The following is an 18,290-nucleotide window of genomic DNA, read 5'->3' as shown; positions in this document are numbered from 1 at the left end:
CCATCCTCCTCCCCCCCCACTCCCACCCTCCCTCAACTCATCTCTCATCCTCCTCCCCCCTCCTCCATTCTCCTCCCCTCCACTCCCACCCTCCCCCACCTCATCCCTCATCCTCCTCCCCCCTCCTCCATCCTCCTCCCCCCCCCACTCCCACCCTCCCCCACCTCATCCCTCATCCTCCTCCTCCATCCTCCTCCCCCCCCCACTCCCACCCTCCCCCACCTCATCCCTCATCCTCCTCCTCCATCCTCCTCCCCTCCACTCCCACTCTCCCCCACCTCATCCCTCATCCTCCTCCCCCTCCTCCATCCTCTTCCCCCTCCACTCCCACCCTCCCTCAACTCATCCCTCATCCTCCTCCCCCCTTCTCCATCCTCCTCCCCTCCACTCAAACCCTCCCCCACCTCATCCCTCATCTTCCTCCCCCTCCTCCATCCCCCTCTCCCCTAATCCCACCCTTCCCCACCTCATCCCTCATCCTCCTCCCCCCCCTACTCCTACCCCTCCCCCCTACTTCTACCCCTCCCCCTCTACTCCTACCCCTCCATCCATTCCTCCCCCTGCCCCAGTGGGTTCCGCATCGCCAGGGAGAAATAAAATCGCAGGGGGCAGACTTCAGGCCGAGTCAACCCAGCATGGGATTGAGGACTTCGCTCAAGCAGCGGCGGCGGTGGCGGTGGTCGTGCTGACCCATTATTTATTTATTTATTTGGGGGGGGAGGGTGGCGGGGAGGTGGGGGTGTCCTTGTTCAATGTGTAATGACAGGGTGACACCTGCAGGCCCGTAAGGGTCTTTACGGTTATGGCTGCGTTATATAATGCCTCATTGTGAAGGGGCGTGTCTGGGGCGTGTGCAGGGGCTGTTGATCCTCTTGTCATTCCTGTCTGCGGTATGTTCCGGCGTGCGTTTCGTGCACGTAGTTTGTTGTCGTTGGTGTCGTTACTTTCGTTCGTTTGTTTTTGCTCCCGTTTGTACATTCCCTCCACCCTGGTTTATGTTTCGGGGTATTTGGCTGCGAAGAAAATGTCCACGCGAATGAGCCACTTTAGTTCAGAGTGCATTTGTGGCCAGGTCGCGTCTGATAACAAAAATATATATATATAGCTACGCAACTCAGTGGGGCCCTTACCCGTGTAGATTTCTCTTTTTTTATTACGTTTTTTGCTCCGTTCAGTTTTAAATCGTTGTTAACTGCCGCCACCCGTGGGTTTCTCGTCGTCCCTGTAACCGAGTCGCTTGGCTCAACGGCACGGGCGGGCGGGAGAGGCCTCTTCCAGCTCAGATAGCAGAGCCCCCCCCACGACTCTGAGATACGCCACCACTTTTGAATTCTGACATTCCCTCCAACGCCTCATTAGCATCGCGTCCACCGAACCGCCGAAGTGGCGCGCGCACATGGGGCCCCGGATGTCTCAGTGGAGTTCGAGAGACGCACGGCGGCTCGTGAGCGCGCTGGCCCTTGTGTGGTTTGCTGCTCGTAGGGAAATTGCAGGGCCTGCGCCTTTGCGCCGTAAGCGTTGACCTTCGGGGTCAAGCGGTTGCGCGGTGGATCTCGGTGGCCCTTGGAACCGTTCGGGCCACGGCAACGAAGCCGAGCTAGGGGAGGAGGCCCCAGGACCTGTTTAGATTATAATCGTCACCGGTGTTGAGCACTGGGTAGGAATTTAACTCGGGTGGCCGGGTTCGTAGCGCAGCGCGCTAACAACCACGCGCCACCACTCCTCCCCCCCACACGCACAGCTGGACACACACGAACGATTCCCCCGTGTAGCCTGAATAGACTGTTGGCGCAAATGCTGGTAGCGAGTAGTACCTATGAAAGCCGTCACACACACATAGATTGACACAAAGACAAAGATCCCCCAGCCTTAACATACTGTTGGGGCAAGTGCTGTTAGCGAGCAGCACCTATGAAGGCCGTAACGGCACATGCGTGGGTGGGTGGGTGAGTGACCAGCACCACACCCGACAGCCTTTGTCTTTATAATCTTGGTTCTTTCGGTAAAGTCACGTTGAAGGGAAACAATAAAATAATAAAATAGATATGAAACAATAAAATTCTCACGACGTTTCAACTGTAACACAAACAGTCAACGTGACTTTACCGAAAGAACCAAGATTATGAATCACTGCAGTCACGAAAGCTTTAAATCAAAATTTAGCCTGTGTCTTTCTCGTGGGAATGTTTACACACGGCACCAGGTACTCATTTGAGGCCGAGTCGCGACGCAGATATTGACGCACGCGTAGATTGACACACACGTAGATTAACACAAAGACAAACATTCCACCGTATAGCCTTATACAGACCGTCGGCGCAAGTGCTATTAACGAGTAGCACAGCTATGAAGGCCGTCTTTTGAATTCTGGCCTTCCCCTCCACCGCCTCATTGCATCGCGTCCACCAACGTCTCGCGTGCCAAACGAGCGCCCTCCTTTATCGATCGAGAGCGAGAGAAGATCGGCGGAGCGACCGCGTTGGGCACGCTGGCGCTGGTTGATGGTTGTCGACTGCAGAGGGGGGTGTGGTTTTATTTTAGGGACGTTGCCGACAGCGGATCCACCAAACATTTGCTATACAGCCAGATAATACGACAAATCGCTAACCTTAAACACCCAGTCGTTCATTAAAGTTGAAGGCAGTATAGTACTGTAGTAATAGACAGTGCCGGATTAATCTAGTGCGGGGCCTGTAGCATATGTTATAAAGGGGCCCTAAATAATAAAAAAACACGTAATGTTTTTTTTTTTACTTGCATAGTAAAGTAATTGTAATTTGAATTTGCCACACAGCCGGATAATTTGACAAGTCGAAGGGCAGTATAGTACTGTAGTAATAGAGCAAGTGCAGAGTCAGTGAAGCGGAATTGATAGCTTGATAGCATTTTAGTGCGGGGTCCTTGAAAGTGCTACATATGTAGCTACATATGTAGCTACATATGTAGCAACTTTTGCTACTTGGATCATCCGGCCCTGCCCGGCCTCACTCGCGCAGTCTTCAAAGCTTAGCGGTGCCTGACGGAATAGCGATCATGTTATTTCCCTACCTAATTGCCCAAGAAGGCAACGCCGCTTAATGAGGCAATTACACAAATGGCTATTTCTGGATGTCCAATTTGCTCTTCATTTAGCTTCGTACAAGTCCCCCCCCCCCCCCCCCAGCTCTAAGTGGCCAATCGCACTGGCTCGTTTGCTGTCTTTTGTCCACTGGCACATCTGAGCCGGGCCAGCGTGCCCCCCCCCACCCCCGCGCGGTACGGGTGGATTATTTATTTTTTGTTGCCACGAGCAAAGGCAGAGGTGGACCTAATCATTTTAACACGTTGCGTCGAGACCGAATTTTTCGCGTTTCAGTGTTTGTTGTTCTTCCCTCCGCACCGTCCGATTAGCACGGTTGGCTACGTACGGTGCGGTGGAAGTTGACCGGGCGAACGTGCCACCGCTCGTGTCTCTGCTCGTTCACCGCTTGCGACGTCCGCTGCACGGCTCGGCTTCTGCAGTGGAAAAAAACAACGTGGAGTCGCGCCGGGATGGCTCGGGGCACGGCTCGGTTGTGCCAGTGGAAAAGAGACATTCGTGAACCCCAAAAGTAGGGAGCGAGCAAAAAGTGAGAGTGGGCAGCTTAACACGGTGGCGAGATGTTATCTCCCTCGCCTGATACACAGGAGGTCGTGGGTTCGATCGCGACCCTGGCGCCTTGTATGTTCGGAGCCTTGAGTGGATTTTTCCCTCCACATTTAGAATCAACATCACGCGTTTAGAGTATTTGGCAGCTATACATTGCTACGCGATAAGCCACTTCGTTGAGCTATCAATTGTGGCCAGCTCGCTTCTGAAAAATAGCTCTACAGCTCAGTGGGCATTACTTTGTAAAATAAAAAAAATACTTTAAACATTTTTTTCTTACACATCCACGGGTACAGCTATGGGCTGAGGTTCCGGATCAGGGGTTCTTGACAGGAGTCAATGGTGGTTGAGGCGAGGGCTATGGGAGGTCCTAGAGGGTGATTGGCTCAGCAGGTGAGCGAGATGCCCACACAAGCGGGAGGTTGGGAATTAGGATCCTCCCTCCCTTGGGGGTTGACTCAGCCCGTCATCTATCCATGTAGGTAAGTATATTGAACTTCTTTCGCACCGTACGTGGGCCAGCCGTGATAGTCAGAGGTGCAGTGTTGAGTCTATGGGCAGTATTGAGTCTATGGGAAGTGCTGGTCTATGGCGAGTGGTGAGTCTATGGTTAGTGTTAGTCTATGGGCAATGTTAGTTTATGGGTAGTGTTGAGTCTATGGGCCGTGTTTATGTATCTTGAACTTCTTTCGCACCGTACGTGGGCCAGCCATGCTAATCGGAGGTGCAGTGTTGAGTCTATGGGTAGTGTTGAGTCTATTGGTAGTGTTAGTCTATGGGTAGTGTTAGTCTATGGGCAGTATGTATGTACCTTAAATTTCTTTCGCACCATACGTGGGCCAGCCATGCTAATCGTAGGTGCAGTGTTGCGTCTATGGGTAGTGTTAGTCTATGGTGCAGTGTTGAGTCTATGGGCAGTGTTGAGTCTATGGGCAGTGTTGAGTCTATGGGCAGTGTTGAGTCTATGGATAGTGTTGAGTCTACGGGCAGTGTTGAGTCTATGGGTAAGGTAGTAAGTGAGTATATAGGCAGTGTTGAGTCTATGGGCAGTGTTAAGTCTATGGGCAATGTTGAGGCTATGGTGCAGTGTTGAGTCTATGGGCAGTGTTGAGTCTATGGGCAGTGTTGAGTCTATGGGCAGTGTTAATCTATGGGCAGTGTTGAGTCTATGGGTAGTGTTAATCTATGGGCAGTGTTGAGGCTATGGTGCAGTGTTGAGTCTATGGGCAGTGTTGAGTCTATGGGTAGTGTTAATCTATGGGCAGTATTTCTGTATGTATGTTGAACTTCTTTCGCGCCGTACGTGGGCCAGCCGTACTAATCGGAGGTGCGGTGAAGGACAACAACCAAACTAAACGCAAAAATAAAAACTTCTAAAGACATGAGTTGGGGGAAGAAGTAAACTGTGGCTGACCTTTCTATATATTCACCCCTGCGATAGGAATGTGGAGTTGGCACCATTGGCATGGAGGCACCAATTCCGCAATGGGGCCGTCCATAAATGACGTCACGCGATTTTGGAGGATTTTTGACCCCTCCCCCCCCCGTCGTCACACGGCGTCATAAAAAGTCAGACCCCCCCTCAAATATGACGTCACAAAGCCCCCCCCCCCCAAAAAACACACATGCTTCAAATCGCTTTCAACTATTGTCAGTGTAGTGCGTATTTAATGTGGCGCTGCACTCTGATGTTGTAGGAGAAAACATTTATTAAAAAGTCTATTTAATAAAAGTAGAACGTGTTGTCTATATTTATTTAAAGTTTCGCATTTTGATGTGACGTCACATTTCTCACCCCCCGTGCCTCGTCACACATCGTCACAAATGTCTGACCCCCCCCCCCCCCCCCCCCACTAGGTGCGTTGCCTTTGGGGTTGTGGCTATGGTTAGCAGCAAAAAGAGGGCTCACGTGCAAGAGCTTGCACCTTGGTGACATCGACGTGGGTTTTGGAGTGGAGCAAGAAATTGGCTTGGCTGGCGTAGTTTTTAGGCCTCCCCCCACATCTCGCTCGTCCATGGGGGTTTGTTTGACCATACTTCACCACGCCGGTCAGTGCAGATTGGGTCAAAAGCGGGGCAGGAAGGACAGGTCCAAATATCACTCGGGACATCTGTGGAAAAGAGCTTTATAGCTCATCGGATTCCTCCAGTACGAATAAATATTCTGCTTCCGACTCGACACGGGCATTGCCGATCAGCCAATAGCCGGCAATCGAACTCAGTCTCGCCGGGTTCAAAGCCTGCCTCGTTATCCGTGTTCAATTCACGAGAATGTACTGCCCCCCCCCCACCCCCACCTACAATCGATCTCAGCTCCCAGGGGTGACGGCCCTCAGCTGGCTCCTTCGCCAAATCTGGACACTGATTGTGATGCTAATGGAGAAGCAGTCTCTGCGGTGGAAGGATCCCGAAAGCCTCCGGGCCATGCATCACGCTCCCGATAGCGTCGCACAGCCAGGAAGTACCACGGCCAGATATATATTGCCGTTAGATCCATGTACACGGCAGAAGAACAAAACAAATTATATATATATTGATTGCGATAGCATTATAGGATCTGAACACTTTGGACAGTAACTCAATTGTAAAAATTATAACAATAACAGGAGCGGTATTTTATATGCCTCCGTGTATCGACTCACTGTGCCGAGCTCGTATACACTTCTGACCGGACAGAGAGAGAGAGAGGGAGAGAGGGAGCGAGTGGGCGGATTGAAATTCACACGTCCCCACTGTTTCAACAACTGCCACGCCTGGAGATCGTATTGAAACGGCGACGTCCGCATTGCACGTGAGGCTGGCCATCGTTTCATCCACAGAACCGAACCCGGAACACATCTCTCGGGTCAGGCAGGGGGGCGGTGGGTGGCACCAGGTCTGTTCTGAGTAAGTCGACACGTGGCACCTGCTGGGTCTGCCCCGTGACCTCCTGGTGCACCTAGCCTGGCACAGTAGGGGGTACAGGTGGTGCATCGTCCAGTCAACTCAGTCAGCCGACACGTGGCACCTGCTGGGTCTGCCCCGTGACCTCCTGCCAGCGGGCGTTCGACACTTCACGTGGCCTCAACGTGCACCTGGCCTGGCACAGGCGTCGTGGTGACGTCACCGCCACTTAGTGGCGAATGGCGGTTGTTGTTGTTCTTAGCACAACTCGCTCGGTTCACCGCAGTACTGTGATCAAGTTTCACCGCACCAATACCGGCGTCAGATTTTGGCACGAATCCACTGACCTTGCAGCGCCGAACACAGACGTCCACATTCTTTGCCAACTCTCAGACTGCCCGGGTCAAATGCTGATTTCATCGGCTATTGCGCAAAAAAAAGAACAGCAGAAACGAACGCACGCGAAAAATTGCGCCTCTTGCATTTTCTCCTTGACGAAGCTGAACGATTTAACTCGCAAAGGCTGGCGGATGGTGGTGGTGGTGGTGGAGCGGGAGCAGAGTTATGGAAAGCAGATGTCTGTGGTTGCTGTTGTTGTGTATTGTGTTTGTGGAATTAAGCCACTGATTAAGCAATGTGTTGTTTAGCGTATGGCGGTCGTGCGTCACAGACGCTGCCCTTCATACATCACGTGGAACACGTGGGGTGTTGTTGCCGTTGCTGTTGTTGCTGTTGTTGCTGCTGCTCACGTCTCTGTAGCAAGAGCACCCGAGCTTTGTTGTGACGAGGCCACCCGAACGGATCCCGCGATTTCCGCGACTCTACCCCCGAGTCGTCGTCGCGGCGAAAACAAGTCGATGTGGTTACAGCAAGCCACGATGCACGTTTTTTCTTGGGTTAGATCGTGTCGTCAAACCCGCCACCACCCGACACAGACAACTAGTAAGGGTTGTCACGTAAACAGAACGTGGCCAATTCGTCGCTAGTACAGCAACACCGGTGTGTTGGAGAGCCAAGCCACGATATTTACAATCCGAGTACGACGTTTTGCGACAGTAATTACAATCAGCTTCATCAGGCGATAGCCAGATTAGTGGAGAAATCCTCCTGTTCCGTTCCTTGAATGGAGGGATAGATGTGATGACATAACTTGTGAGCCCTTATTGTGCGTAGGGGAGGGGGGTTAATTAATGTATTATTAATGACAATGGGTATCCAACAAGGCAGCCACAATGAACGTGAGGGTTACACGAAAAATGGGGGTGGGGGGTGGAAAAAATTTCCATAGCAGTTAGGATCGCGTCATTTCACTTTTGCTCAATCAATCTCCCACTGCTCAATCAAGACGACTTAAATTCTCTCGCCACACTAATCCCGCTGTATCCCTCTTCCTCCCCTCCCCCACCCCCTCCCTCACCCCCTCCCCCACTGTGAATAAGTTGTGAATGAGTCTTTCTGTTTTTATTATATATCTCATCACTTTTTGTAATACATAGCCTTTCTTATTTGTGTTTTTACTACGTATTTTTGTATTAACCATGGTATTATATTGTGCTCTTTTACCCTACGTATTGCCTTTGTTCAATATTGTTTATATATATATAGCTGCTGCACTGTTTGAGAGGAGAGCTTTTGCAAGTGTAGTGTCAATGATTCGGAGACAACGTTTCCAGGAGGCACCTTCTTTATGAAACAACTTCCACGGTCTCGTCCGCACACTTTCCACAGCAGCTCAGCCCGGCCTGTACTCAACACGAGCCGTCTAACGCTGACGGCGCTGACCGAGATGGCCAACTGCTCTACTCCGTAGCGCAACGTCAAGCGGAGACGTTCAGCGGCGACGGCGACGAGACGAGTCCACTCCCAGAACCGGCAGCCTCGAGCCCCCCCGCTCTCGGCTCCTTTTATGCTCCCGGCGCGGCCCTGGCTCCGCCCTGACCGCGCCTCCCTTCTCGAACCCGCTAGCAGCAGGTTCCGGGGGCCTCCAGGCGGGGTCCTCCGTGACCCTTGCCCCAGTTCCTCCGCTCTGCCAACACGCTCCGTGCACGCCCTCGCCGGCCTGTGTGCTGTCTGTCCACCGCAGTTGCCGCTGCTGTCCACCAGCCGGCGCTATTACACTACACAAGTAAGAATTTCATTTGCGCTGTGCGACACTTCGCCGTATCGTGTGCACATGACAAATTAACTTTGATTTTATTTTTTATTTGAATTCCACTGCTTCAGACGCGCGCGAGCATTTTTTGTGCGCGGGAGCGAAAACAAAAACACGGACAAAGATCCCCCGTATAACCTTAACAGACTGTTGGGGCAAGAGCTGTTCGCGAGCACCTATGAAGGCCGGCACGCATGTAATCGTCACTGCAGTGAACATGTCGCTGGTGGCCGTGAGCGGGAATCGAACTCGGATGGCCCGGTTCGTAGCGCATCGAGCTAACCGCTGTGCCACTGCTGCGTGGGAGCACACAAAAACAAAGATCCCCCGTATAACCTCAACAGATTGTTGGGGCAAGTGCTCTTAGCGAGTAGCAGCACCTATGAAGGCCGGCAGGGTGCACGAGGAGGTGGGTGGCCAGAACCACGACCGGCCGCCTTTGTCTCGCTTGCGGCCATGTTTACACACCGCACCAGGTACTCATTCGAAGCTGAGTCAACCTAGGGGAGGCCCATGACCGATTCAGATAATCGCCACTGGTGTTTGTTGGCCTTGACCGGGTGTGTAGCGCAGCGCGCTCACACACACACACGCGCGCACGCACGCACACGCAAACACACATGCACGCGCACATATGCACACACATGCACACAGATGCACACACACACACGTACGCACACACGCGCGTGCATACACACGCGCACACACAAATGCACGCACACACGCACACACATGCACGCACACACACGAACACACATGCACGCACACACATGCACGCACACACATGCACGCAGACACACGCACGCACACACGTGCACGTACACACACATGCACGCACGCACACATGCACACACACATGCACGGACACAAGTGCACGCACACACATGCACGCACCCACACATGCAGGCACACACACACACGCACCCACACACACGCACCCACACACACGCACCCACACATGCAGGCACACACACACACGCACCCACACACACGCACACACACATGCAGGCACACACACACGCACCCACACACACGCACCCACACATGCAGGCACACACACACACACACGCACCCACACATGCACGCTCACACAGATGCACGCACACACACACACGCACACACACGCACCCACACACACGCACCCACACATACAGGCACACACACACACACGCACCCACACATGCACGCACACACACATGCACGCACACACACACACGCACACACACACACGCACCCACACACACGCACCCACACATACAGGCACACACACACGCACCCACACATGCAGGCACACACGCACCCACACATGCAGGCACACACACACACGCACCCACACACGAACACACACACGTCGTGCTTAACCAACGCTCCCACCATTTACGACAACCGGCGATCAAGAACGGTCGCCTGCACTGCTCGAAATTAGATTACACCAAATGTCACCACCCGCCATAAGGTCAAGGGTAAGTTAGCGGAGGGTACAAAAGAGCCCACGGGGATCTCCTTTTATTTTTGTCGTTGTTGTTGTTGTTCCACAATGCACAACCGAGCCACGCCACCTGAGCAATGCCGAGGGTAGCCCGTGCCGGTTTCAGGAGGCGCTGATGTTGTTATTGGTGGGGTTTTTTTTCCACTGCCAAAGCCGAGCCGTGCCGCTGATGCAACACGCGGTGAATCAGATGCAGCATACGTAATGAAAAGTATAAACCCCAGCTCCGCTGGTCCTCTGTGGCCCCAAGCTAGATTAAAACGTCTTGTCAGGCCCAGCGTAGCACGGTTTGGAACGCTGGAGATCATAATGCACCTCGGTCTCGCAAAGATAATTCAGTAATTTACTCAACGAAGAATAATTACGAAGTCATGTAAAGTCCATGCCTTTCATTTGGGCACTTAATTTTAAAATCTATAGCAACCATTAACAGACAACATTCATTATTGGTTCTTAATGTATTGTTGGGTTGGGCCCTACAGTGATCTAATCATGATAATAATAATAATGTGATTTTATACAGCGTCATCCATTCCAATTGTATCTCACAACGCTGTACAATAATTATATATGAGGGCAAAATCCTAATTTATAAGCTTTATTCGGTAAATGAAAACCCTCAGAAAAAAGCACGAATAAACAAATCAAGAACTGGCATTAAAACCAAACGTATAAGGTATAAACAACATTATTTAATAACGAATCACATCAATTAAATTATGAATCATAGACTGTTATGTCGCTGCACTTAGAGAGATTTTGGTCGTCCTTGTTAAAGCTTCCCGTATGACCCCTACGGATCCCTACTGACCCCACCCACCCCTACTGACCCCGCCCACCGCTACTGACCCCGCCCACCGATACTGACCCCACCCACCCCTACTGACCCCGCCCACCGATACTGACCCCACCCACCCCTACTGACCCCACCCACCCCTACTGACCCCACCCACCCCTACTGACCCCACACACCGATACTGACCACACCCACCCCTACTGACCCCACCCACCCCTACTAATCCCATCCACCCCTATTGACCCCACCCACCCTTACTGACCCCACCTACTGACCCCACCCACCCCTACTGACCCCACCCACCCCTACTGACCCCGCACACCGATACTGACCCCACCCACCCCTACTGACCCCACCCACCCCTACTAATCCCATCCACCCCTATTGACCCCACCCACCCCTACTGACCCCACCCACTGCTACTGACCCCACCCACACCTACTGACCCCACCCACCCCTACTGACCCCACCCACCCCTACTGACCCCACCCACCGCTACTGACCCCACCCACCCCTACTGACCCCGCCCACAGATACTGACCACACCCACCCCTACTGACCCCGCCCACTGATACTGACCCCACCCACCCCTACTGACCCCACCCACCCCTACTGACCCCACCCACCCCTACTGACCCCACCCACCCCTACTGACCCCACCCACCCCTACTGACCCCACCCACCCCTACTGACCCCACCCACCGCTACTGACCCCACCCACCCCTACTGACCCCACCCACCCTTACTGACCCCATCCACCCCTACTGACCCCTCCCAGCCCTACCTACCCCGCCCACCCATACTCACCCCGCCCCTACCCCTGTGTAGGTGCGCACACACTCCAGCCCCCACCACAATCACAACACCGCTATCCAAAACCAGCCCCACCCCCTGTACCAGGGGAGAGGCGGGGCCTAAACAAACAGAGGCGGGGTCTAAAAACAAAGGGGGTGGGGCCTAAAAAGGAAAGGCGCAAAAGCCAAACGTGGAAGAGACGGGGGTGGGGGGGGAGGCTAAATAGGAAGAGGTGGGGCCGAATTAGTATGGGGAATGGGCGGGGTCTAAAGAGGCCGGGAAAGGGGGATGCAGAGGTGGAACGTACCTGTTGATTTCAGGCAACGGAAGAGTAGAATCAAACAAATGCAGCCAGAAGCAGATACGGTATACCTTGGGCACCGCAGATGCCTGCCGCAGGCCAGCTCGTGATATTGACCGTGAAAGCCCACGTGTTGAATTACTGTAAAATCGTTGGGTTTTGATACTTTGTAAATATTTTGTCAGCAACTAAAATATTTAATCGAGATTTTTTTTTATTTCAAAAAAGTTAACGGTTTTTTTTTTCTGAGCGAGTGTCCTAATTGGTGGGACCCGCTCGGCCAATCCTCTATCTCTCTCGCTCTCTCTCTCTCCACAGTCTCTCGATCCATCGCCATATCCACCGTGACAACTCGTGTTGAATGTACAAGAACCGCTCGTTAATAGAGTTGGCCCAACATCCAAATGTAGGACCGGAGAGCTTGGGCAACTGTTCGCAACCGGTTCTGACTGCCTTCCCGCTCGTCTGTGGGGAGTTTTAACCTCTGCGTCATTCTCGAATTCTTGACGTTATGTTCGCGTGGCAGATACAAAAAAAAAGCGAGCTACGATAATCACGATACAACGAGGGTTGGACTTAACAGACGATGCGATTACCACGGATCTTATATTGTACGATGCATCCATCCTATTAATATCCTCGGTTCTTTCGGTAAAGTCACGTAGAAGGGAAACAATAAAATAATTAGAATATAGAACAATAAAATTCTCACGATGTTACGACCGCAACACAAGCAATCATCATCAGGTGTGAAAACCACAACAAGAAAATTTGAAAAAAATTTGAAAGAACCAAGAATATGCGTCCATCCTGTTATCGTCACATGGCGGTAAGGCAGCCCTACTCGGCGGACCCCCCCAGGGGGATCGTCGATTTCAAAATCAAAGTATATATTGATACTGGAGGGATCCGATGGGCTATAAAGTAATTTTTTCGCAGATGTCCAGCAGGAGCGCAAAGTATAGGAAAGGTAAATAAATAACTTTAAAATATACAAGCCAAATCTAAAAAGTAACATTTCTATTTTTTTTAGCAGGTAATTCACAGGCATTGACTTCTCTCTCAGAAGTGAGCTCGCTATCATCACTAAAAAAAAAACGACGACGGCTCATTTCCCAAGTTGCGTGCGAGGAGGGACCCAGAGGACACGGGGCACCTCCAAGCCAGCAAAACCACGGCCCCTTCGGCGAAAGGTCACGACATTTGCGTGCCATCTGCTGCCACTTCGGTGCCCGCGCTAAAGAAGGTCGAGCGTTGCTGGCGGCTGGTTACGTCGGCCCAGCGGTGCGGGCACATGCCCAAGGGCGACATCCTCAGCGGCGGCGCGAGCCGGAGCCGTTCGCCTTGTATATGTGTGTACGTACGTTGAACTACTTTCGCACCGGACTTAGCGGACGGCGCTCATCGGAGGTGCGGTTGGGGGAGGGAGGACAGCAGACGATGTGGGTCGCTGTGTGAGTCCACGGGTCTCTGTGTGAGTCCACGGGTGTCTGTGTGAGCCGATGCATGTATGTGTGTTGAACTCCTCTCGATAATAAGTCAGGTTTGTCGCTTAAACAAAAAACGTGCCAATTCCTTACTAGTACAGCACACCGAGGTGTTAGAGAGTAAACCCATGCGATTTACAATTACACGAGCTAACCCAAAAAAACCTATCTTATGGATAATATTTGTCATGAAAGCCTCCCGCGTGTTAAACAGCCAACCATGCTCATCGGAGGTGTGGGCGGAAGGACAACAAACTGAACACACACAAAGCAGCTCTAAAGAAATGAGTTAAAAGGGCATAGCTCCGGTGGCTTCCTAATATCAGACGGAGAGCGTTCCAGACGGCCGCTGAAGCGTATCTATGGGCAGTGTTAGTCCATGGGCAATGTTAGTCTATGGTGCAATGTTAGTCTATGGTGCAATGTTAGTCTATGGGTAATGTTAGTCTATGGGCAATTTTAATCTATGGGTAATGTGAGTCTATGGGCAATTTAAATCTATGGGTAATGTGAGTCTATGGGCAATTTAAGTCTATGGGCAATGTTAGTCTATGGACAATGTTAGTCTAATGGCAATGTTAGCCTATGGGCAATGTTAGTCCATTGGCAATGTTAGTATATGGGCAATGTTAGCCTATGGGCAATGTTAGTCCATTGGCAATGTTAGTATATGGGCAATGTTAGCCTATGGGCAATGTTTGCTATGGGCAATGTTAGTCCATTGGCAATGTTAGCCTATGGACAATGTTAGTCTATTGACAATGTTAGTCAATGGACAATGTTAGTCTATGGACAATGTAAGTCTATGGACAATGTTAGTCTATTGACAATGTTAGTTAATGGACAATGTTAGCCTATTGACAATGTTAGCCTATGGGCAATGTTAGCCTATGGGCAATGTTCGTCTGGGATGATCGCAACAGCGTTGCTGCGATCATTCACGGGGAAATCCAACCTGGAGGAATAATAATAATAAAGTATAGTAATAGTAATAATAATTCATCGTCGTGGTCATCATGTGACGCCGCGCCACGGACGCCACGTGGCATCTTGTCCCCGCTCTCATCGAGTGAGAGAGACAGAGAGACAGACACAGAGACGACAGAGACACAGAGACACAGAGACACAGAGACAGAGAGACAGAGAGACAGAGAGACACAGAGACGACAGAGAGACACAGAGACACAGAGACAGAGACACAGAGACACAGAGACGACAGAGACGACAGAGAGACACAGAGACACAGAGACGGAGACACAGAGACACAGAGACAGAGACGACACAGAGACAGAGACGACACAGAGACAGACGACAGAGAGACACAGAGACACAGAGACAGAGAGACAGAGACGACAGACAGACACAGAGACACAGAGACAGAGACACAGAGACAGAGACGACAGACAGACACAGAGACACAGAGACAGAGACACAGAGACAGAGAGACAGAGACGACAGACAGACACAGAGACAGAGAGACAGAGACGACAGACAGACACAGAGACACAGAGACAGAGAGACAGAGACACTGAAGACAGAGCGACAGGGGAGGAGCGACTCAGAGGCGTCAGGGGGAGGAGCCACGGGCGAGGCGTAGGTAGGGAGCACCAGCGACGGCCACGCGGCTGTGCTACCAACAATTCCCGAAAGCTCTGCGGTCCTCGACATGTTAAGGTGTTTATCGGCCAATTGTTGAAGTGATTTGTACACGTGGGAGGTCAAACCCGGAGCACTGGGATGAGATCAACAAACAACCAACCCCCCACGTGTGCGAGGGGGTAAAACGCTCTATCCCGTACAGATGGGACAGATGGAGATCGAGGCACACATTCGCCGGACCGCCTTCTCCTTGGCCACTTATGCCAGCTCCGGTGGGTTTGGGTCGTCCATAAATGACGTCACGCGATTTTGGACGATTTTTGACCTCCCCCCCCCCCCCTTCGTCACACGGCGTCACAAAAAGTCAGACCCCCCCTCAAATATGACGTCACCAAGCTCTGTCCCCCCCCCCCAAAATATATATAACATGCTTGAAATCGCTTTAAACTATTGTTATTGTAGTGCGTGTTTAATGTGGCGCTGCACTCTGATGTTGTATGAGAAAACATGTATTAAAAAGTCTATTTAACTAAGTAGAACGTGTTGCCTGTATTTATTTAAAGTTGCGCATTTTGATGTGACGTCACATTTCTCAACCCCCCTCCCCCCCCGTCGTCACACATCGTCACAAATGTCTGACCCCCCTCCGCCCCCCAGGTGCGTGACGTCATTTATGGACGGCCCCTTTGGTGTTGATGTCGTGGACCCCCCAGCTGACTGCACGGAGAGGATGGGTGGTGTGGGGGGTGGTGGGTTGGTGGGGCAGCAGGACAAAGGGATCTAATTATTTTGTCCTTTCTTAATATATTCTCCTGCTTTGGCTCATCAAGGAGATCAACCCTACGATGGAGACGTCAAAGCTCAGATGTTTGTTTCTTTGTTTGGGGGGGGGGGGGGGGGTTGTAATCTTGTGTGTGGGCTGGTTGCCCGCCACTCGAAGTACATTTTGATATTTTATTCGATGCAATGTTTTGACGACGGTACCAGCAATATCATCCAGTGCCGGATTATCCAAGTAGCAAAAAGCAGCATGTTGACACGTAGGCTTTCGAGAACCAATATCATCAGTAATATATGTAAGGAACGAAACAGGTGGACGTCACCAAAAATTCGGCTGTCGCCTGATGAAGCTGGTTGTAATTACCGGCGAAACGTCGTACTCGGATTGTAAATGTTGTGGCTTGGCTCTCCAACACAACCGGTGTTGCTGTACTCGTGACGAATTGGCCACGTTCTGTTTACGTGACAACCCCTTACTCGTTGGTTGTGTCGGGTGGTGGCGGGTTTTGACTACACATTTATATACTTATGCGACTACATACGTAGCTACTACATAAGTAGTATACTACGTATTATACTACATAAGCTACTACATAAGTAGTAGCTAAGTAGTAGCTACATATGCTACGGGGCCCGCACTTTCAAGGGCCCCGCGCTAAATGTTTCCAAGCTTTCAATTCCGGTTCAGTGATTCTGCACTTGCTCTCTTACTATAGTACTATACCGCCTTCAAATTGTATGAACGACCGGGTGTTTAAGGTTAGCGATTTGTCGTATTATCTGGCTGTATAGCAAATGAAAAATACAATTACTTTACTATGCAAGTAAAAAATGTATGTTTTTAAAATTTAGGGTTTTTTTAATTCATGGTTCCTTCATAACATCATGCTATAGAACATAAAGAATTAAAGCTTTCGTGACTGCATAAAATTACTCATTGGCTTTTTCGGTAAAGTCACGTACGTAGAAATACAATTAAAATTATATTGAAACAAAACAAGACAATCACGACGTTTCGATCACAACACGAGCGATCTTCATCAGGTGCCAAGAACAAATCATGGAGGTAAATACAACAAGAAGATGAGAGACGAGAATTCATCAAACGCAGGAAACATTATGTGAAGCACAACCAGTCGAGCCAACAACACAGTTAGACAATTCCCGGCGGACCACGGATTTCAGAAGAGCGTTAAATCTCGTGTTCAACTTCTGGATTGCACTTACCAGCATAGGGTGAACAAATACGAGGTACAAAGTCAGCAGAAATACATATACAGGCCCACTAAGAGGCAAGGAGGGAGGAAAAGACAGACAGAGAAGCAAGGAGAGAGAGAGAGAGGGGGGGGCCGGAGGGACGAACCGAAGCCTCAAATAGGAAGTAAAGTTGGGGGGAGGGCCGGAGAGAGAAGGTGCGGGCGATGAGCTCTTGAAGCTGCACGTCAACAGAAGCGTGGGGGGGACGGGGTAGGAGCAAGCTTGGGGTGCACATTTAAGACAGAATTGCAAAGGTAACTTCCCCGTAGAAGTTGAACACGAAATTTAACACTCTTCTGAAATCCGTGGTCCGCCGGGAATTGTCTAACTGTGTTGTTGGCTCGACTGGTTGTGCTTCACATAATGTTTCCTGCGTTTGATGAATTCTCGTCTCTCATCTTCTTGTTGCATTTACCTCCATGATGTGTTCTTGACGCCTAATGAAGGTCGCTCGTGTTGTGACCGAAACGTCGTGATTGTTTTGTTTCGTTACAACATCATGCTACAGGCCCCGCACTAGAGTTCATCCGGCACTGGGACCATCCTCCCGCAGGCTACACGAGCCTTTAAATTGCAAACGGAGTGAGCTTTTGTTGTGTGTGTGTGGTGGTTGTGGTGATTTTATTTAAACTTCCCCCACCCACTCCCACCACGCCTACCCCCTTCGTGGCACCTCGCCTCTCAAGGGCCCCGAATATCCTCGTCAATATTACACAGGTCGACGTGTTTCATACCAAACAACGTAAATTTACTGTCCACCCCACGCCACCGCCCAAACAAAGGCAAACATTCCCCCGTGGAGCCTGTAACAGGCTGTTGGGGCAAGTGCTGTTAGAGGAGATTAGCACCTAATGAAGGCCGGACCCGTGGCACACGAGGGGGTGGCTGGTCAGCACCACACCCAGGCCGCCTTTGTGTCTCCCGAGTGGCGATGATTACACACCGCGCCGGGTGCTCATTTGAGGCTGAGTCGACCCAGGGGAGGCCCATGACCGGTTTGCAGATAATCGTCACTGGCGTTGGCCGTGAACGGGAATCAAACTCGGGTCGACGGGTTCGTAGCGCAGCGTAGCGCTAACCACTACACGACCGCTTCCCACTACACTTACCATTCGACAAAAAA

At 51.2% G+C, this 18,290-nt stretch overlaps 1 long non-coding RNA gene across 1 annotated transcript in view; it reads right to left on the bottom strand.

Moving 5' to 3' along the window:
- The window catches only part of LOC142905732 (uncharacterized), a 52,836-nt gene that overhangs the window by 26,479 nt on the left and 8,067 nt on the right, over positions 1–18,290 (bottom strand). Inside the window, exon 2 of the long non-coding RNA XR_012929754.1 lies at positions 3,408–3,495. This is a non-coding gene — a long non-coding RNA (uncharacterized LOC142905732). The remainder of the gene's footprint in view (positions 1–3,407; positions 3,496–18,290) is intronic.

The sequence above is a fragment of the Petromyzon marinus genome, chromosome 58 (genome assembly GCF_048934315.1).
Source record: "Petromyzon marinus isolate PM22_M1 ecotype Great Lakes invasive population chromosome 58, UKy_Petmar_22M1.pri1.0, whole genome shotgun sequence".
NCBI lineage: Eukaryota > Metazoa > Chordata > Hyperoartia > Petromyzontiformes > Petromyzontidae > Petromyzon > Petromyzon marinus.
This window is presented reverse-complemented; position numbering and strand designations above follow the sequence as displayed.